The sequence below is a fragment of the Scyliorhinus canicula genome, chromosome 12 (genome assembly GCF_902713615.1).
Source record: "Scyliorhinus canicula chromosome 12, sScyCan1.1, whole genome shotgun sequence".
NCBI classification, from domain to species: domain Eukaryota; kingdom Metazoa; phylum Chordata; class Chondrichthyes; order Carcharhiniformes; family Scyliorhinidae; genus Scyliorhinus; species Scyliorhinus canicula.
Genome location: NC_052157.1, coordinates 117945215 through 117970774, shown reverse-complemented (window position 1 = coordinate 117970774; position 25560 = coordinate 117945215).

The following is a 25560-nucleotide window of genomic DNA, read 5'->3' as shown; positions in this document are numbered from 1 at the left end:
TTACTCTTGCAGACTGCGGTGCGGGCCGGGCAGCGCGGGCGGGGGGTGCTTGGCCTGCCCGCAGAAATAGCAGCGGGGGCCCGTGGGCTTGCCTGGGCGTCCTGCAGCGCAGGTGTGGGGATCCGAGTCGGCGGGGGTGAGGGGGGTTGTGTGCCACGCTGCCCAAGGGGCCGCCGCGCGGCCGGGGGCATACGCGCGCGCGTTGCGGTCAGCGACCTACAAGGAGGATGCGAGGGTCGTGCCTCAGTGAGGCTGAGAGTGTCCTTTTCTAAAAGTCTCTGTCGTATTTGGGGTGACTGCATGCCTGCCACGAAGGCGTCCCTGATCAAGAGTTCGGTGTGCTCCGCACCTGTGACCTGCGGGCAGGCGCAATTTCTCCCCAGGGTAATGAGGGCCCGATAGAATTAATTGATGGACTCACCGGGGAATTGTTGCCTTGTTGCCAGGAGGTGCCGCGCGTAGACCTGGTTTACTGGCCTAATGAAGTGTCCTTTTAGTAGCTCCATGGCGACATCATAGTCCAGTTCGTCCTCGATCATCATGTAAACAGCGGTGCCCACGCACGAGTGGAGGATGTGGAGTTTCTGCTCCTTTGTTGGTTGATTTTCTGTAGTAGTGAGGTAGCTGTTGAAGCACGCCAGCCAATGTTTAAAAGTTGCTGACACGTTTGCAGCATGCGGCTGATCCGGAGGCATTCTGGCTTAATCCATAGTTCCATTTACAAAGTCTAGCATATTAAATTGATGCACCATCAATTGGACTCGAGCTGTAGTGAACATAGAACATAGAACATAGAACGATACAGCGCAGTACAGGCCCTTCGGCCCACGATGTTGCACCGACATGGGAAGTCAAAAACTAAAGGCCATCTAACCTACATTATGCCATTATCATCCATATGCTTATCCAATAAACTTTTAAATGCCCTCAATGTTGGCGAGTTCACTACTGTTGCAGGTAGGGCATTCCACGGCCTCACCACTCTTTGCGTAAAAAACCTACCTCTGACGTCTGTCCTATATCTATTACCCCTCAATTTAAGGCTATGTCCCCTCGTGCTAGCCACCTCCATCCGCGGGAGAAGGCTCTCACTGTCCACCCTATCTAACCCTCTGATCCAAACAACAGGCTTTAATACGCTAGAAGTGAGCCCGGTAGGGGTCATACAGAGAAAGGCTGACTGCCAGCCAGTACGAGCTCTTATACCCCACCTTGTAGGCGGAGCTACCAACCTCTCAGCCAATCGGCGGGGAGTCACATGACCGGCCACAACCAATTGACAGAGAGGCACATGACTTGCCTGGGCCAATGGGCAGTGAGGCTGCTGTACCAATGGCAGCTTGGTTCTCCGGTAATATGATCTCTCTAGCCATACTACCACACATCCCCTGCATTTAAATTCAGAAACAGCAACGTGCGCTTTTATAGTCACTTTTAGGTGGGAAAAATACAACATTTCAGGACACAGGAGAGGAAGCAGACAAGAAATGATGCTCAGGCAAAGAGCGAATTTAGCTGGGTCAAAGTAGGTCTTGAAGGAGGAGAGGTGGTAAGTCAGAGAGATTGAGGGAAGGAGTTCCAAAGCTTGGAGCTCAATGAAGGCAAGGATGGGGCACACGGAATTGTGAGTTAAGAATACCTAGAGGTCATAGCTGGGAAATCACAAGAGACCTGGAATGATTGTCGAGCTAGGTTGGGTTCAGGGATATGGGAATTGAATAAGTGAACTGTAAATTGAAAGTGTTGGTGGACTGGGAGGCAATGCTGGGTGCAGGGATGACCACCGTTCGTGCGAGTTAGTATCTGGGTATCAGGTTTTTGGATTGTCTGAATTTATGGGAAGTGGGAGGAAAAAGCAGGTGTGTCTGTGGTGGGTCAGGCATCAAAATGTCCAGTCCACTGGTTTTTTCCTGCTTGTAATATATTTGCACTTTGTGTAATTTTGAGCTACCTTCATAACAAAGTCTGCGGTGCACGAGATGCCTGTCGTACACGTTTCACATTTGTTGTCCTCTTTCAACAGACATGAAAGATAGGACACAACAGTTGGCGTTGTGCATGCTATGTCTGAGGCCAGCGATCTTCCTGTTGAACTCTGCGGCACAAGGGAGCAGGAGAATGGCAGCTTGCATGGAGGATCGGGACTGGCAAGGGTGAGTCGGGGGCGGAGGGGGGCTGGGATCGAGTGGGGTTGGAGGGCATTGGGGAGTGAAGTGGGAAGGAGCTGGCATCTTGGATGTGGTGGGGCTGATTAGAATGGTCAGTCTGTGTAAGAAAACGAGGGGCCGTAGGGGCAATTTAATTACTGTTCTCATTGGGAGGAGGTCCACCTCCGGTGTTGACTGGCAGAGTCCTTGCAGGGATTTGAGTTCACCGTCAATATTTTAGTATCCCTGCCCAGAGGGATCTCTGACAATATCCTTTTCAATGCATAGAAGGGAGGGTCGGCTGTGCCTGCAGATTCAGTCATGTCCCACAGAGTGACGGGTACAACATTGGACTAACATGAACATTCAATAAACAGTAAACTACGGGCGTAATCTTACCAGAGAATGGCAAAGTCAGATTCAGGAGAACATTCTCAGCGGCGTCGATGGGAATTATCACGGAATTTTGACCCTTCAGGATTTTTTTCTTCACGTGACAAACTCCATTCTCTTGGTGCTCTTCCACCGATTCGCTCGTCTGGGGAAATTGAAATGGGGAACTGCATTTAAATGCCTCCCCAGCGCTTGTTTCAGATTCATTAGCCAGGAAGATGTCCTACAGCGCCAGGGAAAAGTACAACAGGTTTGTTTCGAATCTCTAGCTTTCGGAGCGCAGCTTCTTCCTCCGAAAGCTAGTGACTGGAAACAAACCTTTTGGACTTTAACCTGCTGTTGTAAGACATCTTACTGTGCCCACCCCAGTCCAACGCCAACATCTCCACATCATTAGCCAGGAAGCCTTGCTCCACAATTCTCGGAGGGAGCCCCGACCAGATTCCTGGATGGAGTCCAGCAGAGGCGGGACCTCCTGTACCCGCGTTCATCAAGGCAAACATTCCGATAGTGGCGTCTGCAGTGGAGATCTTGGTACAGGAGGTGCACTCCACAGTGGGGCATGTCCGCTCCATGGCTCAACTCCTGACCTCCATGGCTGAGGGTTTGAGCTCCATGGTACAAACCTTCAACTACATGGTGCAGGCACTAGTGGCATGAGGGTCTGTGCCAGCGGATGGCGGAGCTTCTGGATCTCATTCCAGCTGCCCCTCTAACACACGAGGGATCGCAGGGGCCTGTGGACACCCAAAGGGAAGAGGGCCGGCAGGAGCGCACCCCGGGGCCCTCCTAGCAGGACACCCTGGAGATCTGCAACCCATCTGACACCCCTTCCTTGTCTGTGACACACCCCCAGCCCCACACACTCATGAGGGCGGCACTGCAACACCTGTGCTGCCCAAAAGTAGGACTGGTCCCTCAACGTCCAGGCCCGCAGGGGATGCCTGTCAAGGTCATCTCAGGCAACAGGCCACCTCAACCTCAGCTGTGGATCCTGGGGATAAACCTAGATGTAATAGGAGGGTGAGGAAGAGTAAGAACCTATAGGCACCTAATGGGTAGGGGTTTTCATAGACACCAGTAGAGATAAGTCACCATTGTAACCTACCCTTCAAGGGGCTGTTTTTCAGGGCACCCCCAGACCGATGCAGGCACCAGTACAGCATGTTGAGCAATCCATTAGACTGCTCACTGTAGCAAGCCTCCACAGGTGTTGTGGCCTCCGTACTGGTGTCATCTACCACCTCGGTTGGGTACCCAACATTTGTAGATCGGAAGATCTGTTGTCAGTATTGTCTCCTACTGGGCTCCACCATCTGTGGTTCTGCTCCCTGTACAGCTAAGGGCCCAGTGTGCCACTCCTCTGCAGGGTACTGATCCTGGCTATGTGCAGTGACACGTCACTGTCTCTGCTGCTACTCGATTGCTGTGAGTGGAAACGGCAACTCGACTGGCCTCACGATTCTCCTGAATCATGCACTGAAAATAAGAAGAACGCCAGAGTGAGCGGTGAGGATTTCTGACAGAACCCACCCTCAGCCCTCCACTCCTCTGGGATCTCCACCCCTGCATTTCCCCTTTAGCGAGGGCCTCTCCGCTAAGATGCGCCCTCCCCTCTCACACTGGCAAATCTCCACAGAGTCTCCCTCTCTCCCTGTACATTTAGCTCTCTGTGGTGGTTTGCGACTTGCACTGGAGACTTCCAGTAATAAACAAATTGATGAATGGGAGTTAGATAACAGCACAGAACATTGCACAACAGGTATTTACTCTTCAGCTCCCTGGTCCACACTGCCTGGGGTCCTGCTCCCAGGGCCCCGCGCAAACTCCCTATTGATCGGAGTTTATGTGTTCACGTGCGATTGGCCCCGAGCCAGTCTAGTGGTCTGTAGAGCCCACCACCTTAAAGGGGCCACTCTTGCACATCCCTCCCCCCATTTAAGTTCCTTATTACAACCACCCCAAAATGATATGCGAAGGTTACAAATGTTACAGAGACAAGTGAAGAGAGAGCCCATCAAATATTCGATCGATCTGTAAACCTCGGGGTCCTCCCAGACCCCAGTATCCTTGCCACAGGCTCAGAACTCTTCTGAGCGATCGAGCGGTCAACAGTCAGTGCCGTCTCAGGAGGTACCACCTCAACGACTAGCGAACAAGCCTCACCGGCCTCAACAGGAGCAGAGGTGGAATGGGAGATTGAGTTCGATAGCAACAAAAACTTAGTCAACCGTTGCCAAAGTGGTTTATCAGATTGCTTTTTCATGGCATTCCTGAAATTTTGAAAGGCCCTTTCAGCCAGACGGTTCGACACTGGGTGGTAAAACGTGGAAATCATTGTCGGTAAAGAGGTGCCATTGTCTGAAACAATTAACTCGGGAGGTCCATGAATGACAAACACTTGGCGCAAGGCATCCTGTGATCCCCAACCCTTGAACCATTAGCCACTTGCCACCAGCAGCAAAGACATCTTGCCAATAAATGGGCCTGCATAGTCAACGTGGACCCTGATGCACAGGTGACCTGATCATTCCCAAGAGTGAAGAGTGCTGCATTTGGCAAGGGTGGTACTGTTGTACTAGTTCTTCAATGGCTTTATCTATGTCTGGCCACCAGATGTAGCTGCGTGCCAGCCTTTTCTTCTTTGCCTGTCCTGGGTGGGCACTATGTAGCTTTGATGGAGTGGCCCCCTGTCCGGAGGATGGATGACCCCCCCACAGAATCACGCCATCCTCACATGCCAGCTCATCCTGACGAATGAAGTAGGAACGCAGCAGTTCAGATGTCTCGTAATGCCAGTCAGACTGTATAATTTGTTTAACCTTTGAAAGAATAGGGCTTCTTTGAGTCCAGCTACTGTTGCATCCCACAGACACTGGCAAGGTGGCTCGGAGGTTGAGGGCTAGAATGATCTCCTGGGGTACAGGTGATGGCAGAATGCTCTTGGGTAGGGAAGGCCCGGCCCGTGCTGGAAAACACAGTTGTAGGCCGCCAGCAGTTAGGGCCAATGTTGAACCCGCGCTGAGGCAATGGGCACTATGGGCTTTCCTTCGCTTAACAGGTCCAGTAATGGTTTGTGGTCAGTCACTATGGTGACCCATCGGCTGGACACATAAGGGTAAAATTTCTTTGCACCATATATACCGGTTAAGCCCGCCTTCTCAACCAGGGTATAATTTTATTCTGCTTCTGAAAGGGTCCTTGAGGCAAAGACTCTAAACTATCTCCCATTTTGTGGGATAAGGCTTCCCCTATAACGTAAGGGGACACATCACATGTCAGCATGATTGGTTTTCCCAGGCCAAAATGCATCAGGAAGACTAATGTTTGCTCCATTACTTGGATGGCTTCATCTTGGGTCTCTCTACATTGCCACTGCTGACGGCACCAATGTTGTGGCTAAATGCAAATCGAACTTTCCATAATAACTGACACTTTTGGGTGCAGGGACGTCTCGTATGGCCTTGACCTTTTCCTCTAAAGGGTGCAACCCTGTTACATCAATGTGAAATCTTAGCTATGCCACTCCTGAGGCCTGGAAAGTAATTTTTTTGTGTTTTGGGTGGACCCCTGCATCACAAAACCTCTTTAATACTTTCTCTAGGCTGGCCATGTGTTCTTCGGGTATATGTAGTTTGAGAATCTTCCCTGGAGAATATTTTCCATTGTGCGCGGGAATATAGTGCAGGCTGAAGAGATGCCGAACGGCAGTCTGGTATATTGGAGGAGGCTTTTGTGGTTATTATAGCAAATCTCTGAGACTCCTCGTCCAACTCTAGTTGCAGGTGGACGTGACTGAGGGCCATATTTGAATAGATAGGCCCCCACCCCCTGCCAGTTTAGTGGTCAGCTTATAGTCCCCACAAATCCTTGTCGAACTATCTGGTTGGATGAGGACTATCGGTGCCTCCCATTCTGAAAACTGGCCTGGCGTGATTATGCCCAGCTCTTCCAGTCTCTATAGCTGTGCTACAAGCTTCTGTGCAGTGTGTATGGCACTGGTTGAGCTCTGTAGAACTTGGCCGTCGAATTCAGATTGACAAATATTTTGGCTTTTACGCCGTTCATCCGGTCCATTTCCTTGTGGAAGACGTCTTCACAGTTGCTTAAGACATCTTGGAAGGACGGCATCAGATATTTTGAAGATTTCCACCCGGTTGAGCCTAATATTCTGTAACCAGCCTCTTCCCATCAGACAGGGTCTGAGACCTTCCATGGCAACCAAAGGCTGATTGTCCTCCTGCTCTCTGTCGGGCACTGGGGTATTGGCTGATCCGAGGATCTTCAAAATTTCTCCAGCTTGGCTGTTATATTCTTCAGGTTTAAAGACTGGGACCCTGCACAAAGATGTTGGTAAGTCTGCCCCCCCCACACTGAGATCACCAAAGCCCTGGTGTCGACTTCCATTTTAAGGGGTTGGCCATTTATCCTGAAGACAATTTGAATCAGGGCCATCTTATTCAATTGGACTGCATTCAATAGTTACATTGCATGCCCATCATCTTCTTCAGAGCTCTTCTCCACTATGTTCAGTGCCACTGGGGAACTGCTGTTGCTGTAATGTTTTTACACTGACCTGTTTTGCCTCACGCAGCAATGTGCTTGAATACGCCGCCTTCAGTTGCTTCAAAAACACACAAACTCCAGAACATGACAGATCTCCCGATGATAACCCCCCCCCCAATGAAAGCAGTCCACCTCAGACTCGGGTTTGCACCCCGATACATGGGTTCCGGTCCCGAGGACTGTGTCTGCTTTTCCGTTGTGCTTGTTGATCCCGTTGCAGACCTCGTGGCCACACCGTCCCATACTTTGTCAACCTCTCCTTCAGCCACACTTTGGAGCTCAGTGGTGCCCTTCCAACATAACCATCGTCTCCACTAGAAGCTTCTTCAGGATATTGAGGTGATGGATCCCACAAACCAACCGATCATGCAACATGTCACTAAGCGCAGTCCCAAATTCACAGTGCTCAGCAAGCTGGCGAAACCTGGCTATGAAGGCTGAGACAGACTCTTCATGCTCCCCAACTGCAGAGTTAAACTTACAATGTTGGAGGATAATAGAGGGCCTTAGGTCGAAATGTTCCCGAACCAATTTCAGTATCTGGCCAAAGATCTTCGAGTCAGGTGCCTTCGGTGACATGAGAGTCCCATCCGAGCTATACGTTTTGGGCCCACAAACTGTCAAAAATATCACCTTCTGCTTGTCCTCACCTGTGATCTTGTTCACGGTAAAACAAAATGGAGCTGTTCGAAGTACTGACACCAATCCTCAGCCCCTTAGTCAAACGGGTCTGGTTTCCCAATCATAGATATTTCCACTCACGATCTAAACGATTCCGACTCTTGCTGGAGCTTCTCTATTTTTAAAATAAATTTAGAGTACCCAATTCTTTTCTTTCCAATGAAGGGGTAATTTAGCATGGCCAATCCACCTACCCTGCACATCATCTGGGTTGTGGGGTTGAGACTCACGCAGACACTGGAAAATGTGCAAACTCCACACGGGCAGTGACCCGGGCTGGGCTCCAACCGGAAACCTCGGGCTTCTCTACATTCTCAACTGATCCTTCAAAGAACAAAGAATATTATAGCACATGAACAGGCCCTCTGCACACCAAGCCAGCGCCGACCATGCTGCCCGTCTAAACTAAAATCCTTTACACTTCCGGGGTCCGTATCCCTCTATTCCGATCCTATTCATATATTTGTCAAGATGGCCCTTAAATGTCACTATCGTCCCTGCTTCCACCACCTCCTCCGGCAGTGAGTTCCAGGCACCCGCTACCCACCGTGTAAAAAACTTGCCTCGTACATCTCCTCTAAACCTTGCCCCTCGCACCTTAAACCTATGCCCCCTAGTAATTGACCCGCCTACCCTGGGAAAAAGTCTCTACCCACCCTGTCTATACTCCACATAATTGTGTAGACCTCTATCAGGTCGCCCCTCAACCTTGGTCATTCCAGTGAGAACAAACCGAGTTTATTCAACCTCTCCTCATATCAAAGGCCCTCCATACCAGGCAACATCCTGGTAAATCTCTTCTGCACCCTCTCTAAAGCCTCCACAGCCTCTGGTAGTGTGGCGACCAGAATTGAACACTATACTCCAAGTGTGGCCTAACTAAGGTTCTATACAGCTGCAACATGGCTTGCCTGTTCTTATACTCAGTGCCCCGGCCAATGAAGGCAAGCATGCCGTATGTCTTCTTGACTACCTTCTCCACCTGTGTTGTCCCTTTCAGTGACCTGTGGACCTGTACACCTAGATCTCTCTGACTGTCAATAATCTTGAGGGTTCTACCATTCACTGTATATTCCCTACCTGCATTTGACCTTCCAAAATGAGTCACAAGTAGGCTTCAAATGAAGTTACTGTGAAAAGCCCCTAGTCGCCACATTCCGGCGCCTGTTCGGGTGCGGTACGGGCTGGTACGGGAATTGAACCGTGCTGCTGGCCTGCCTTGGTCTGCTTTAAAAGCCAGCTATTTAGCCCAGTGTGCTAAACCAGCCCCTTACCTAGCATTACCTCACATTTGTCTAGATTGAACTCCAGCTGCCATCTCTCCATCCAAGTCTCCAAACGATCTAAATCCTGCTGTATCCTCTGACAGTCCTCATTGCTATCTGCAATTCCACCAACCTATGTGTTGTCTGCAAACTTACTAATCAGACCAGTTACATTTTCCTCCAAATCATTTATATACAGTATGAACAGCAAAGGTCCCAGCACTGATCCCTGCGGAACACCACTAGTCACAGCCCTCCAATCAGAAAAGCACCCTTTCATTGCTGCTCTCCGCCTTCTATGACCCTAGCCAGTTCTGTATCCATCTTGCCAGCTCACCTCTGATCCCGTGTGACTTCACCTTTTGTACCAGTCTGCCATGTGGGACCTTGGCAAAGGCCTTACTGAAGTCTATATAGACAACATCCACTGCCCTATCTGCATCAATCATCTTTGTGACCTCCTCGAAAAACTCCATCAAGTTAGTGAGACACAACCTCCCCTTCACAAAATTGTGCAGCCTCTCGCTAATACGTCCACTTGCTTCCAAATGGGAGTAGATCCTGTCTCGAATAATTCTCTCCAGTAATTTCCCTACCACTGACGTAAGGCTCACCAGCCTGTAGTTCCCTGGATTATCCTTGCTACCTTTCTTAAACGAAGGAACAACATTGGCTATTCTCCAGTCCTCCGGGACATCACCTGAAGACAGTGAGGATCCAAAGATTTCTGTCAAGGTTTCAGCAATTTTCTCTCTTGCCTCCTTCAGTATTCTGGGATAGATCCCATCAGGCCCTGGGAACTTATCTACCTCAATATTTTTCAAGACACCCAACACCTCGTCTTTTTGGACCTCAATGTGACCCAAGCTATCTGCACACCTTTCTCCAGACTCAACATCCACCAATTCTTTTACTTTGGTGAATACTGATTCAAAGTATTCATTTAGTACCTCGCCCATTTCCTCTGGCTCCACACATAGATTTCCTCGCCTGTCCTTCAGTGGGCCAGCCCTTTCCCCGGCCACCCACTTGCTTTTTATGTACGTGTATGTTTATGTACGTTTATGTTCCTTTCCCTTTGAATTCACAATGACTGTCAGCTGCACTGAAGAACCTTTACCTCACTTTCAATGAGGTGGCTCGAGACACACACTGGAGGCTTCCAATATTTATTGATGAAAGGCAATAGCAGCTAGAGAACAGGCACAGAACATTATACAACAGGTCTAAACACGTTGGCTCCCTGATATACACTGCCCGGGGTCCTGCAAAATCTAGGCTAATACTTCAACACTGCTGAGAGAGTGCCGCACCACACAAACTTACGTTTTGGAGTGGACATTAAACCATAGCCCCATCGATCCTCTAAAGATCACTTGGCATGACTTCCAACACAGAGCAGCAACATTCTTATTGGTGTCTTCGCCAAACTTCAGGTCATTGATTTTTTTTTATTAAGGGACATGGCCAATTCATCTACCCTGCACACCTTTGTGGGTTGTGGAGGTGACACCCTGGCAGACACAGGGAGAATGTGAAAACTCCACACGGACAGTTACCCGGGGCCGGGATCGAACCTGGGTCCTCGGCACCGTGAGGGCGCCACCGTGCAGCCCGGTCATTGCTTTTTTGTGGAATCTTCCTGTGTGTTGTTGCAGTTCCTTATTGCAACAGTAACAACATCTCAAAAATACTTCACTGGCTACAAATTGCTTTGGGATGTCATGAAAGGTGCTATGTGAATGAAATTCACTCAAACACTCTCGAAGATCACACACAGTAGCACAGTGGTTAGCACAGTTGCTTCACAGCCCCAGGGTCCCAGGTTCGATTCCCGGGTCACGCGAAGTCTGCACGTTCTCCCCGTGTCTGCGTGGGTTTTCTCTGGGTGCTCGCGGTGTTGATGGGGGAATGGGCCGTTGGGCCTGAGTGACCTTCCACTTGACGGGGGCGGTGACCAGGCAGGGCCCGCCATTTCCGCACCCCACTGACCACCCACCTTAGCCCCTGGCTCTGCAGAGTTCCACCGGCTGTATGGGTGCCCCCACCCCACCACCCCAGCCTCCACTCCTCCACCCCAGCCCCCACCCGCTACCCCACCACCCCAGCACCTCAGCCCCCTCTCTTCACCCCACCACCCCTGCCCCCTAGCCCCTCACCCTGCACCCAACCCTCCACCTTCCACCATACCATGCTCCAAACCTGCCACCACCCGCCGGTGGAGCAGCATGCAGCCCACCTAAGGGCAACACCCACAGTGCCCCTACAGGGGGGCACCGGATGGGGGCTGCAGAGTGTACTGCTGGTAAGGGCAGCGCCAGCCGATGATAGCCCTGACAGCAGGGACGGGAGCCAGGGCCAGACACCCCCACAGTGTGGGGCACTGACAGGGACAGAGGTTGGGGGGAAGGGGTGGGACATGCAGGGACAGGGTTCACAGTGCCATTCGGGGCCACCAGTGTAGCCCGTTGGACATGGTTGGGCAGAGAGGTTTGCATTATCCTAACATGTCAGCTTTTCATCTCTTGCAGACAATAGATATCGGAATTCAATCAGCATTGGCGGCCTTCCTCCTAGTCGCCGCAGCCCCGGGGGATGCACGGAGGCTGTACGAGCTGGAATTATTTGATGAGGAGGAAGCTACAGCAGCAGAGCCTTACCCAGAGGAACAGGAAGCAGCTGCTGAGGATGGAGAGCCGGCCACCCAACAGGCCGAGGAGGAGGAGGTGCCAGGGAGGCACTGAATGAGGAACTCATGTGTACCGGCAGCGCCTGTCATTTGTGGATCTGCCAGACCGGACATGCCATTGAAGCCTCTGGTTGAGTGGGGGGACAGTGCGACGTATCTGACAGATCACGGAGCACCTGGTACCATGGGGAATGGTCGTGGACACCTGCTCCCGGAGGCGTTCAAGGTGGCGGTCGCCCTGAACATCCAATCCACGGGATCGTTCCAGGAGCCGAGTTGGGACCTGTCTCGTCTCACAGAGCTCAGTGCACAGGTGCATTCATGCTGTCATGGATGCCCATTCGGCACAATACATTCATTTCAAAGTGGACGGAGCCCACCAGATACCCGGGCAGTGCGGTTCGCTGCCATCGCTGAGATGCCCCGGGTCCAGGGGGTGATTGATGGGAGGCATGTTGCCCTATGAGCACCTGCAGATGACAGGCCACTCTTCACAAACTGAAAGGGTTTCCACTCGATGAACGTGCAGCTGGTGTATGACCAGGGTGTGCATACTCACGGCCATGGGACACAGGGAGTGGTCACCTCCATCTGGGACTGCACCACATTACCCAGTGACTGTGCCACCACCTTCTGAGACTGGGCCACCTTCCTCTGTGGGTTGTGGTGGTATGGAGGGGGGGGAGGGTGGTGTAGAGAAAGGGGGATGTGCTTGGGAGGGTGTGTGGAGGTGATGGTGAAGAAGGGGTGTGGGTGTGGTGTGGGGTTGGTGGAGGGTGTGGGGGTGATGGTGGGTGTGGGGGTGATGGTGGGTGTGGAGGTGGTGGTGGGTGTGTGGATGGTGTGGGGGTGATGGTGGGTGTGGAGGTGATGGTGGGTGTGGAGGTGGTGGTGGGTGTGGAGGTGGTGGTGGGGGTGGGGGTGGTGGTGGGTGTGGGGGTGGTGGTGGGGGTGGTGGTGGGTGTGGGGATGGTGTGGGGGTGGTGGTGGGTGTGGAGGTGGTGGTGGGTGTGGGGGGTGTGGGGGTGGTGGTGGGTTTGGAGGTGGTGGTGGGTGTGTGGATGGTGTGGGGGTGATGGTGGGTGTGGGGATGGTGTGGGGGTGATGGTGGGTGTGGGGATGGTGTGGGGGTGATGGGTGTGTGGGTGGTGGTGGTGTGGGGGTGGTGGTGGGGTGGTGGTGGGTGTGGGGGTGGTGATGGGTGTGGGGTGATGGTGGATGTGGAGGTGATGGTGGGTGTGGGATGGTGTGGGGGTGATGGTTGGTGTGGGGATGGTGTGGGGGTGATGGGTGGGTGTGGGGATGGTGTGGGGGTGATGGTGGGTGTGGGGATGGTGTGGGGGTGGAGTGTGGTGATGGGTGGGAGATGGTGTGGGGGTGGTGGTGGGTGTGGTGGTGGGTGTGGGGGTGGTGATGGGTGTGGAGGTGGTGGTGGGTGTGGGGGTGGTGGTGGGTGTGGGGGTGGTGGTGGGTGTGGAGGTGGTGGTGGGTGTGGAAGTGGTGGTGGGTGTGGGGGTGGTGGTGGGTGTGGGGGTGGTGGTGGGGGTGGTGGTGGGTGTGGAGGTGGTGATGGGTGTGTGGGTGGTGGTGGGTGTGGAGGTGGTGGTGGGTGTGGAGGTGGTGGTGGGTGTGGGGTTGGTGGTGGGTGTGGAGGTGGTGATGGGTGTGGGGGTGGTGGTGGGTGTGGAGGTGGTGACGGGTGTGGGGATGGTGTGGAGGTGATGGTGGGTGTGGGGGTGGTGGTGGGTGTGGAGGTGGTGGGTGTGGGAATGGTGTGGGGGTGGTGGTGGGTGTGGAGGTGGTGATGGGTGTGGGGATGGTGGTGGGTGTGGAGGTGGTGGTGGGGGTGGTGGTGGGTGTGGGGATGGTGGTGGGTGTGGAGGTGGTGGTGGGTGTCGGGGTGGTGGTGGGGGTGGTGGTGGGTGTGGGGGTGGTGGTGGGTGTGGGGGTGGTGGTGGGGATGGGGGTGGGTGTGGGGGTGGTGGTAGGGGTGGTGGTGGGGGTGGGGGTGGTGGTGGGTGTTGGGGTGGTGGTGGGGGTGGTGGTGGGTGTGGGGATGGTGTGGAGGTGGTGGTGGGTGTGGAGGTGGTGGTGGGTGTGGGGGTGGTGTGGGGGTGATGGTGGGTGTGGGGGTGGTGGTGGGTGTGGAGGTGGTGGTGGGTGTGGAGGTGGTGGTGGGTGTGGGGGTGATGGTGGGTGTGGGGATGGTGTGGGGGTGATGGTGGGTGTGGGGATGGTGTGGGGGTGATGGGTGTGTGGGTGGTGGTGGGTGTGGAGGTGGTGGTGGGTGTGGAGGTGGTGGTGGGTGTGGGGGTGGGGGTGGGTGTGGGGGTGGTGGTGGGTGTGGGGGTGGTGGTGGGGGTGGTGGTGGGTGTGGGGGTGGTGGTGGGTGTGGAGGTGGTGGTGGGGGTGGTGGTGGGTGTGGGGGTGGTGGTGGGTGTGGAGGTGGTGGTGGGTGTGGGGGTGGTGGTGGGGGTGGTGGTGGGTGTGGGGGTGGTGGTGGGTGTGGGGGTGGTGGTGGGTGTGGGGGTGGGTGTGGGGGGTGGTGGTGGGGGTGGTGGTGTGGGTGGGGGTGGTGGTGGGTGTGGGGGTGGTGGTGGGGGTGGTGGTGGGTGTGGGGATGGTGTGGGGGGTGGTGGTGGGTGTGGAGGTGGTTGTGGGTGTGGGGGTGGTGTGTGGGTGATGGTGGGTGTGGGGGTGGTGGTGGGTGTGGAGGTGGTGGTGGGTGTGTGGATGGTGTGGGGGTGATGGTGGGTGTGGGGGTGATGGTGGGTGTGGGGATGGTGTGGGGGTGATGGTGGTGTGGGGGATGGTGTGGGGGTGATGGGGTGTGGGTGGTGGTGGGTGTGGAGGTGGTGGTGGGTGTGGAGGCGGTGGTGGGTGTGGGGGTGGTGGTGGGTGTGGGCGTGGTGGTGGGTGTGGGGGTGGTGGTGGGGGTGGTGGTGGGTGTGGGGCTGGTGATGGGTGTGGGGGTGGTGGTGGGTGTGGGGGTGGTGGTGGGTGTGGAGGTGGTGGGTGTGGAGGTGGTGGTGGGTGAGGGGGTGATGGTGGGTGTGGGGGTGATGGTGGGTGTGGGGATGGTGTGGGGGTGATGGTGGGTGTGGGGATGGTGTGGGGTGATGGTGGGTGTGGGGATGGTGTGGGGTTGATGGTGGGTGTGGGGATGGTGTGGGGGTGGAGGTGGTGATGGGTGTGGGGATGGTGTGGGGTGGTGTGGGGGTGATGGTGGGTGTGGAGGTGGTGGTGGATGTGGGGGTGGTGGTGGGTGTGGGGGTGGTGGTGGGTGTGGAGGTGGTGGTGGGTGTGGGGGTGGTGGTGGGTGTGGGGTGGTGGTGGGGGTGGTGGTGGGTGTGGAGGTGGTGGTGGATGTGGAGGTGGTGGTGGGTGTGGGTGTGTGGTGGGTGTGGGGTGGTTGGTGGGTGTGGAGGTGGTGGTGGGTGTGTGGATGGTGTGGGGGTGATGGTGGGTGTGGAGGTGATGGTGGGTGTGGAGGTGGTGGTGGGTGTGGAGGTGGTGGTGGGTGTGGAGGTGGTGATAGGTGTGGGGATGGTGTGGGGGTGATGGTGGGTGTGGGGGTGGTGGTGGGTGTGGAGTTGGGTGTGGGAATGGTGTGGGGGTGGTGGTGGGTGTGGAGGTGGTGATGGGTGTGGGGGTGGTGGTGGGTGTGGAGGTGGTGATGGGTGTGGGGATGGTGTGGAGGTGATGGTGGGTGTGGGGGTGGTGGTGGGTGTGGAGGTGGGTGTGGGAATGGTGTGGGGGTGGTGGTGGGTGTGGAGGTGGTGATGGGTGTGGGGGTGGTGGTGGGTGTGGAGGTGGTGGTGGGGGTGGTGGTGGGTGTGGGGGTGGTGGTGGGTGTGGAGGTGGTGGTGGGTGTCGGGGTGGTGGTGGGGGTGGTGGTGGGTGTGGGGGTGGTGGTGGGGGTGGGGGGTGGGTGTGGGGGTGGTGGTGGGGGATAGTGGTGGGGATGGGGGTGGTGGTGGGTGTGGGGGTGGTGGTGGGGGTGGTGGTGGCTGTGGGGATGGTATGGGGGTGGTGGTGGGTGTGGAGGTAGTGGTGGGTGTGGGGGTGGTGTGGGGGTGATGGTGGGTTTTGGGGTGGTGGTGGGTGTGGAGGTGGTGGTGGGTGTGGAGGTGGTGGGTGGGTGTGGGGGTGATGGTGGGTGTGGGGGTGATGGTGGGTGTGGGGATGGTGTGGGGGTGATGGTGGGGGTGGGGGATGGTGTGGGGGTGGTGATGGTGTGGAGGTGGTGGTGGGTGTGGAGGGGTGGTGGGTGTGTGGGGGTGGTGGTGGGTGTGGGGGTGGTGGTGGGTGTGGGGTGGTGGTGGGGGTGGTGGTGGGTGTGGGGGGTGGTGTGGGTGTGGGGGTGATGGTGGATGTGGAGGTGATGGTGGGTGTGGGGATGGTGTGGGGGTGATGGTGGGTGTGGGGATGGTGTGGGGGTGGAGGTGGTGATGGGTGTGGGGATGGTGGTGGGTGTGGTGGTGGGTGTGGGGGTGGTGGTGGGTGTGGAGGTGGTGGTGGGGTGTGGGGGTGGTGGTGGGTGTGGGGGTGGTGGTGGGTGTGGAGGTGGTGGTGGGGGTGGTGCTGGGTGTGGAGGTGGTGATGGGTGTGGAGGTGGTGGTGGGTGTGGGGTTGGTGGTGGGTGTGGGGATGGTGTGGGGGTGGTGGTGGGTGTGGAGGTGGTGGTGGGTGTGGAGGTGGTGGTGGGTGTGGGGGTGGTGGTGGGTGTGGGGGTGGTGGTGGGTGTGGGGGTGGTGGTGGGTGTGGTGGTGGGTGTGGAGGTGGTGATGGGTGTGGGGGTGGTGGTGGGTGTGGAGGTGGTGGTGGGTGTGGGGGTGATGGTGGGTGTGGGGGTGATGGTGGGTGTGGAGGTGGTGGTGGGTGTGGGGGTGGTGGTGGGTGTGGGGGGTGGTGGTGGGTGTGGAGGTGGTGGTGGGTGTGGGGGTGATGGTGGGTGTGGGGGTGATGGTGGGTGTGGAGGTGGTGGTGGGTGTGGGGGTGGTGGTGGGTGTGGGGGTGGTGGTGGGTGTGGAGGTGGTGGTATGGGTGGTGGTGGGTGTGGAGGTGGTGGTGGGTGTGGAGGTGGTGGTGGGTGGGGAGGTGGTGGGTGTGGGGATGGTTTTGGGGTGATGGTAGGTGTGGAGGTGGTGGTGGGTGTGGGGATGGTGTGGGGGTGATGGGTGTGTGGGTGGTGGTGGGTGTGGGGGTGGTGGTGGGTGTGGGGTTGGTGGTGGGTGTGGGGGTGATGGTGGGTGTGGAGGTGGTGGTGGGTGTGGGATGGTGTGGGGGTGATGGTGGGTGTGGGGATGGTGTGGGGGTGGAGGTGGTGGTGGGTGTGGAGGTGGTGGTGGGTGTGGAGGTGGTGGGTGTGGGGATGGTTTTGGGTTGATGGTAGGTGTGGAGGTGGTGGTGGAGGTGATGGTGGGTGTGGAGGTGGTGGTGGGTGTGGAGGTGGTGGTGGGTGTGGAGGTGGTGGTGGGTGTGGAGGTGGTGGTGGGTGTGGGAATGGTGTGGGGGTGATGGTGGGTGTGGGGATGGTGTGGGGTTGATGGTGGGTGTGGAGGTGGTGGTGGGTGTGGGAATGGTGTGTGGGTGATGGTGGGTGTGGGGATGGTGTGGGGGTGATGGTGGGTGTGGGGGTGATGGTGGTTGTGGAGGTGGTGGTGGGTGTAGAGGTGGTGGTGGGTGTGGGGGTGGTGATGGGTGTGGGGATGGTGTGGGGGTGGTGGTGGGTGTGGAGGTGGTGATGGGTGTGGAGGTGGTGGTGGGTGTAGAGGTCGTGGTGGGTGTGGAGGTGGTGGTGGGTGTGGAGGTGGTGATGGGTGTGTGGATGGTGTGGGGGTGGTGGTGGGTGTGGAGGTGGTGATGGGTGTGTGGATGGTGTGGGGGTGGTGGTGGGTGTGGGGGTGGTGATGGGTGTGGGGATGGTGTGGGGGTGGTGGTGGGTGTGGAGGTGGTGATGGGTGTGGAGGTGGTGGTGGGTGTAGAGGTCGTGGTGGGTGTGGAGGTGGTGGTGGGTGTGGAGGTGGTGATGGGTGTGTGGATGGTGTGGGGGTGGTGGTGGGTGTGGAGGTGGTGATGGGTGTGTGGATGGTGTGGAGGTGGTGGTGGGTGTGGGGGTGGTGGTGGGGGTGGTGATGGGTGTGTGGATGGTGTGGGGGTGGTGGTGGGTGTGGAGGTGGTGATGGGTGTGTGGATGGTGTGGAGGTGGTGGTGGGTGTGGAGGTGGTGGTGGGTGTGGAGGTGGTGATGGATGTGGAGGTGGTCTTGGGTGTGGAGGTGGTGGTGGGTGTGTGGGTGGTGATGGGTGTGGAGGTAGTGGTGGGTGTAGAGGTAGTGGTGGGTGTGGAGGTAGTGGTGGGTGTGGGGGTGGTGGTGGGTGTGGGAATGGTGTGGGGGTGATGGCGGGTGTGGGGTTGATGGTGGGTGTGGAGGTAGTGGTGGGTGTGGGGGTGGTGGTGGGTGTGGGGGTGGTGTGGGGGTGACACACGTGCCATGGGAATTTGCAATTCAGAGGGCCCCACTTCCTCGCCGATGACGAGCTCCGCTCCGGTCACTAACCTTTCCTTGGGCCCGCCAACCATGTCCGGCAGTCCTCCTCCAGTCTTCTCCTGTTCCCGGCAATTGTGCACGGCCTTCTCCAGGTGGTGGGGGAACCAGAAAATGCACAGTGTTAGACAGTCCGACGCATGCAGCCCAGGTGGTAGGTAGCTGGTGGCTTCAGTGGCCAGGGCACCCGGCCATAGCGGTCGGTGTTGGTGCTAGCATACGGTGCAGGATGGGGGTTCGGCTGCCCTCTGGGTGGGGTGGAGGTAGGGTGATGAGTGTGTGGGACCTGGGGTTGGTGCTAAGGGCACAGTGCTACCTACTCACCCTGGCCACCCTGAGGTGGTCACACAGTTTCTTCCGGTGGCACCGTAGGCTGGTCCGGATGGTGTCCCCACAGCGATGACCACCTCTGCCACCTGTGCCAATGCCAGCGGCTGGCAGCCTCCTTCCCACCCCGAGTACAGAGCCACCCGTCTCTCCTTCACGGCCAGCAGGGTTTCCAGTGAATCTCAGAGGCTTCGTGTCTTGCTGCAATCTTGTTGGCTGGGATGGTGTGTGTGGGGAGTGAAGTGTGTGTATGTAGCTGCAGTTTGTCAGCCTCCTGAGTGCCAATCCCGGACCTGGCGAATCCGGCACAGTTTCCCATTGGAATCGAGTATGTCCCCGGTGCTAACCCTTTAACGGTCGCTGAATGGGGGAATCGGAAACACTCCGGTTTTCACTCCGGCGTCGGCACTTTGTCTCCCGTTGGTAGAATTTCGCCCTTAGTCTCAGGAACAGATCACCCGGCTGTTGGGTTTTTTTTAAAGTTAATTTCCTGTTTCTGTTGGTGAATTAAAAATCAACATTTGAAACATCTGCATCTATGTAACAACAGTATATCCGGCTTCACATTCAAACATTAACTGTCTGGTTAGGATATTAGAGGGTGACCAGCTCTTGTGGAAACCCCAAAGTGAAAGATGAGGGGACTGGGTAGGCTAGAAAGAAACTTCAGAAACTCCACACCACAAACTCTCAGGTAGGGTCAACTCTAGATACAATGAATTATCTCCTCCCAGTTTAGGGTGTTGGTCAGAAACTGGAGGGGGATAGCTCTTTAACCCAATGTTTGTTTCTGCTTTGGAATCTGTTAAATTCTGGGTAAACTGTGGGAAAATCATGGCTTATAAATCTATTTCTTCACCATCTCAGAATAATATCCCCCCCCCCCCCCCCCCCCCCCCCCCCCCCCTCCTCCCAACTTCAACAGGCCAGATATCTCCTCTCAACCAGAGCAGACAGCAACTCAACCTCTGCCAGGAAGCAGTCCCAGGAACAGTCTGAGAATTTAAATAAGCACGTTAGCTGCCGTGATTTCCCAAACACACAACACGTTAAATGGAAACTGGACAAGTGCAGAGATGCATAGAAATATATCACTTTCACACACAAAATTACACCATGGAATCCCTACAATGCAGAAGGAGGGTCTTCAGCCCATCGAGTCTGCACTGACCCTCCGAAAGAGCACTCTATCCCGGTCCACTCCCTGTCGTATACCCGCAACCTCGCGTATTGAGCAACTAAGGGACACTGTTGCTTCACAGCGCCACGGTCCCAGGTTTGATTCCCGGCTTTGGTCACTCTCTGTGCGGAGTCTGCACGTTCTCCCTGTGTCTGCGTGGGTTTCCTCCGGGTGCTCCAGTTTCCTCCCACAGTCCCGAAAGACGTGCTTGTTAGGTAATTTGGACATTCTGAATTCTCCCTCAGTGTACCTGAGCAGGCGCTGGAGCGTGGCGACTAGGGACGTTTCACAGTAACGTCATTGCAGTGTTAATGTAAGCCTACTTGTGACAATAAGAAAGACTATGATTATAATTAGCATAGCCAACCCACCTAACCTGACGTCTTTGGACTGTGGGAGGAAACTGGACCACCCAGAGGAAACCCATGTAGACACCGGGAGAACGTGCAAATCCATGCAGTCACCCAAGAGTACCCAAGGTTAGAATTGAACCCAGGTTCCTGGTGCTGTGAGGCAGCACTGCTAACCACTGTGCCACACATTCACACATAAATATACACGTGTAAATACACCACAGTCACACACAAACAAATATTGACATACACTATAACAGATTCACACACATATACACACAGAATATACAGCATTCACAGAAGCAAACACACAAACAAAACTTTGCACATTCATATGCATATAATACAAAAGAATATACACACAGACACACAAATGCAGGCTCACATTGATTTAAGCACCAACACAGAGACACACATATAAACAGTGATAAATATTAGCAATTTAATCAGCAAAGAGCCACTCCTCATACCTCATCCCATTTTCATCCTAACCTAACCTGAATTATCAAACTAACTCTAACCCTGGTCCTGACCCTGAACTCAACCTTAACTGGGCCTCACCTCGAGCATGTTTGCAGGCTCTGAACTGGTAAGGTCATCCTAATATGACAAACTGGAATTGAATACAAAATAAAATCAATCTTATTTAATGTTGTGGAAATAATCTGGATAAAATTATGCATCAACTCAAAAGTGCAGATATGTGGATATTAAGTATTGTCATGCCCAGTAAGTAGGTTACATTTATACATTTCAAGATACAGACTTTGTTTCAACGGGAACTTTTTGAAATTGACTTTAACGATGTGGTACAAAGATGGCCACTGAGGGTCAGGTGACATTTTATGATTTTTTGCACAAATAATTATGTCTCCGTAAGTTTCTCAAAATGTAAATGACTGTGGGTGAAATATCCTCCCCTGAAAAGAAATTCAAAATGCAAAACCGCTTGAAAATCTACACCTCCTATTGACTGGTTATTAGTCAAAACTCAAAATCAATAGCTCACCAGACCCAATGTCTGAGAGCTTAATATTTAACAGAGTAAAGTACAGAGAAACAAATTTATCACAAGAAGGTGTAAGCAGCCATAAGCCATCCCCCATTGTAGCAATGGCTTCTACCTTCAAATGCTTTGTGTGGATCAGAAAAGTATTGATCATGTGGTCACATAATCAAAACTGACTTCAAATATCAAATCTTATTACTCCCAAGAATCAGCCAGGGATGGGTCAGTGTAGAGAACAACAGGGCAAGAGGGATTATTCCTGCAACAAAAAGAATGAATTCCTGCTTTGACAAGTCAACCCAAACAATGAGAGTGGGGAAGGGGGTTGTGCCTAAGTTGTCTTCACCTGCAAAGCTTCATCTTTGCAGATTCTCAGCCATGGCGTCATCTGAAAATCCAGAGGCTTCCAACATACCTTCGGCCAAAACAAACATGAGATAGAACTCATCCAGGTCTACAGTGAGTGCTTCTTAAAGAACAGAAACTCCAACATGATTTACGCCTTGTGTGGCTGCGATTAATTTAAGTGTATGGTTTATCTCTAGGATCCATCTTTATGTGTGTTTGCGTCTGTGCATGAGGAAATGAGTGTTTTTATCATGTTTATATTTTGGGCTGTTGAATTAGTAAACTTAATCTTTTCCTCTGATTTAAACTTTGTGTTTATGACTGAAAATCACAACAGTCAAAAGGTTCGAAACATTCTGCTCCATACACACTCCTGTTGTGGACAACTGGAAGGTGAAGAGAAAGGGGTAGGGAGAAAGGGGAAGGTGATCCAATCATCTTTGTCCTGCCTGTAACAATATGGACAAGTTGTAGCTTTGCGGTGCTAACTGCCACAGTCAGATAACATACTTAAGATCACACACGCAGAAAAGTTACTTGGGGCAATGCTCCAGAGGGTAATTGATGCCCATAAAACCATATGGCTGCATGTTTAGGAGAGGAAGTGAGAAAATGAGGTGGGGAGAGGGACGCTGATAAACTGTTAGAAATCCAACAGCCTCATAACTGATAAAACCAAACCAGCAGTGAATGTGAAAACCATTTAACATTACGCAGATAATCACACTGTGAGGAGACTTCCACACAACATTAATGTCTGCGGCTGACCCCAGGGATTAGGAAATGATTTATGATCATTATTCTGAACATCTGGCCAGCTATGCTCCATTAATTATCAAATACTCCAAAGACATGTCTGAGACAGTTCATTCTTTGGAGTTCTTTTAGGAACGCAGAATTCAGTGGGCTCCCACTCGACTGCAGATAATCTTGTACCTGAGCTCCAAGTGTTGAAGCTGTCAAATCCAACTCCCTGTAATTCCAGCTCATTTCACGGTTTGGAGCGTGTGTTTGTGCGTGTGCGAAGGGCGGGTGGAGGTGATGTGGGTGTGGGTGTGAATCTGTGTATATTTCGTGTGTGTGTTTATTTGTGTGTGTTTGTGTGTATATTTGTGTGTGTTTGTATGTGTGGTGTGTGTGTAGCTGTGTGCATGGCGTGTTTGTTTGTATGTGTGGTGTGCGTGTGGTGTGCGTGTGTGGTGTGTACGTTTATGTGTGTGTGCATATGTGGTGTGTATGTTTATGTGTGTGTGCATGTGTGGTGTGTATGTTTATGTGTGCGTGGTGTGTGCATGCGTGGTGTGTATGTTTATATGTGTGTGTGTGTGCGTGTGTGGTGTGTATGTTTGTGTGTGGTGTGTGTGTGTGTGTTTGTGTGTGATGTATGTGGTGTTTGTGTGTGTGCATGTGTGACATGTATGTTTTTGTGTGTGTGGTGTATGTGTGTGTGTGGTATGTGTGTGATTTCATAGAGTGTTTCACAGTGTTTCACAGAAAACCTAGAGTGCAGAAGGAGGCCATTCAGCTATCGAGTCTGCACCGACCCTTCGAAAGATCATCCTACTGAGGTCCAATCTCCCACCCTGTCCCCCTAACCCACCTAACCTGCACACTTGGGGCAATTTAGCATGACCAATGCACCTAATCTGCACATCTATGGACTGTGGGGAAACCGGAGCACCCAGAGGAAAGCCATGCAGAAATGCGGAGAATGTGCAAACCTAGTGTGTGAGTGAGTGTGTGCGTTGGGGATGGTAAAGGCACTGCCCAGTGAGTTATATAGATCTACTAAATCCTACCCTTCCCCATGTCCTATGTGGTTTGTTGTTCTACCCGAGAAGAATTGAACATGACTTCAGCTCAATGTCCCAGGGTTAGTGAGGGGGAAAGAAACAGCCAGCGTTCCTATTGCTGATTATTATATCAGTTACTAACAACTGGAAGGACTTTGAGTCAGAGAAACTGGTTTTAACATTTTGTGGCAGAAAGTATAGGCCTTGAGGTTCACGCCATTCTGACAGCCGGGTCTGAATGGACCTGGTGAGTTGCCAGCACCAAATCGAGCTCGCCTGTTGGTGAAGGTGCGAAATTGGCCAGCTGACAGTCAGACAGATTTTGATAAAGTCCCACGTAGGAGGTTAGTATGCAAAATTAAAGCAACTGGGATTGGTGGTAATATTTTGGCATGGACTGAGAATTGGTCAGCAGACAGGAGACAGGCTAGGAATAAATGGGTCTTTTTCAAACTGGCAGGCAGTGATTAGTGGAGGCTCGCAGGGATCGGTGCTTAGGGCCCCAGCTATTCGCAATTTACATCAATGATAAGTAATGTTTCCAAATTTGTGGATGATATTAAATTGCTGGAGTGGTGAGTAGCGAGGAGGATGTTAAGAGGCTTCAAGGTGATTTGGGCAAGTTGAGCGACTGGGCAAATACGTAGCAGAGGCAATGTAACATGGACAAATGTGAAGTTATCCACTTTGGATAGAGAAACAGAATTCAGAGTATTATTTAAATAGTGCTAGATTGGGAAATGTTGGCTTACAAAGGGACCCTGGTGCCCTAGTAAACCTGTGCCTGAAAGCAGGCATGCAGATACTGCAAGCAGTTAGGAAAGCAAATGGTACATTGATCTTCATTGCAAGAGGATTTGAGGATAGGAGTAATGTGGTGACTTCCAGTAACAGCAAAGGGGGTTTATTAGCAACAGGCAAAAATAACCAAATACAGGTACAGGACAATGATGACTAGGTCTTAACTCTCTGGCTACAAGGTCCACACTGCTCGGGCCGCTGCTTCCAGGGCTCCGCACTTTCTCCCCATTGGTCAGGGTTCATACGCTCCCACGCAATTGGTCCTGAGCCAGTCACAATGACCGCAAAGGTCTTGTCTCTTAAAGGGGCCACGCTACCACATCTCTCCCCCCTTAAGTCCATTAATTACATTTACAGAATAAGCTATATACAAGTGCAATAAGCATGTGAAAAGGTCAAGAGGGATAAGGGAAAAGAGTTTATCACCAAGTCAGCATGTCTGGGGACCTTCGAGTCCTTGTGGACCACCTCAGGTTCCCAACCTGCTCATTCACCACTGAGATAGTCTTGTAGTCGGCAGAAGATGCTGGTCCAGGAGACTTCACTCTTTCTGTAGGGCCATTCCGTTCTCCAGCCACCTGGGCTGCTGGCTGAGTCAACTATGAACTCCTTGGCTCCCTCTGCTTTGGGCACCAATGGCACCTGTTGGACATGTCTGCTCAGGAATGGGGGTTGTCGTACCCCGGCCTCTCACATGGTCAACATGCTTCCGTACAGGGCAGCACGGTGGCCTAGTGGTTAGCACAACCGCCTCACGGCGCTGAGGTCCCAGGTTCGATCCCGGCTCTGGGTCACTGTCCGTGTGGAGTTTGCATATTCTCCCCGTGTCTGCGTGGGTTTCGCCCCCACAACCCAAAAATGTGCAGAGTAGGTGGATTGGCCACGCTAAATTGCCCCTTAATTGGAAAAAATAATTGGGTAATCTAAATTTATTAAAAAAAAAACATGCTTCCGTACTGTCCTGTCATCTATATTTACCACACAGGAGACGGGTCCCGATTAGGAAACAATCCTGCCTGGTAACCAGAGTGGGCCGGAGGTGAAATTTCTAACAAGAATCAGGTCACCTGGAATTACCTGTCACTATTTTGTGAACCATGTCGGTTCCTCTGGGAGGAGTCATGCGCCTCCATCCACCCCGTCAAATTTCGGAATATCATGTTGAGATGAGTCCAGAGGTGAAGGCCCATATGCAATTCAGCCGGAGTGACCCGGTAGCATGGGGAGGGTTGTCGTATTGTAGGACACAAGAACTTTGGCCAACCTATGGTACAACGGGCAGTCTGATTGCTTTTTCATGTCATTTTTTAAAGTTTGAATGGCTCTTTCCACCAACCCATTTGATGCAGGGTGACATGGGGTTATTTTGGTAAGTTGCATTCAGTTTGTTTGAAGGAAGAGTCGGAACTCCTTTCATGCAGGGCTTTTACTGTGGCCGCCGAGGTCGGCACTTCCATCT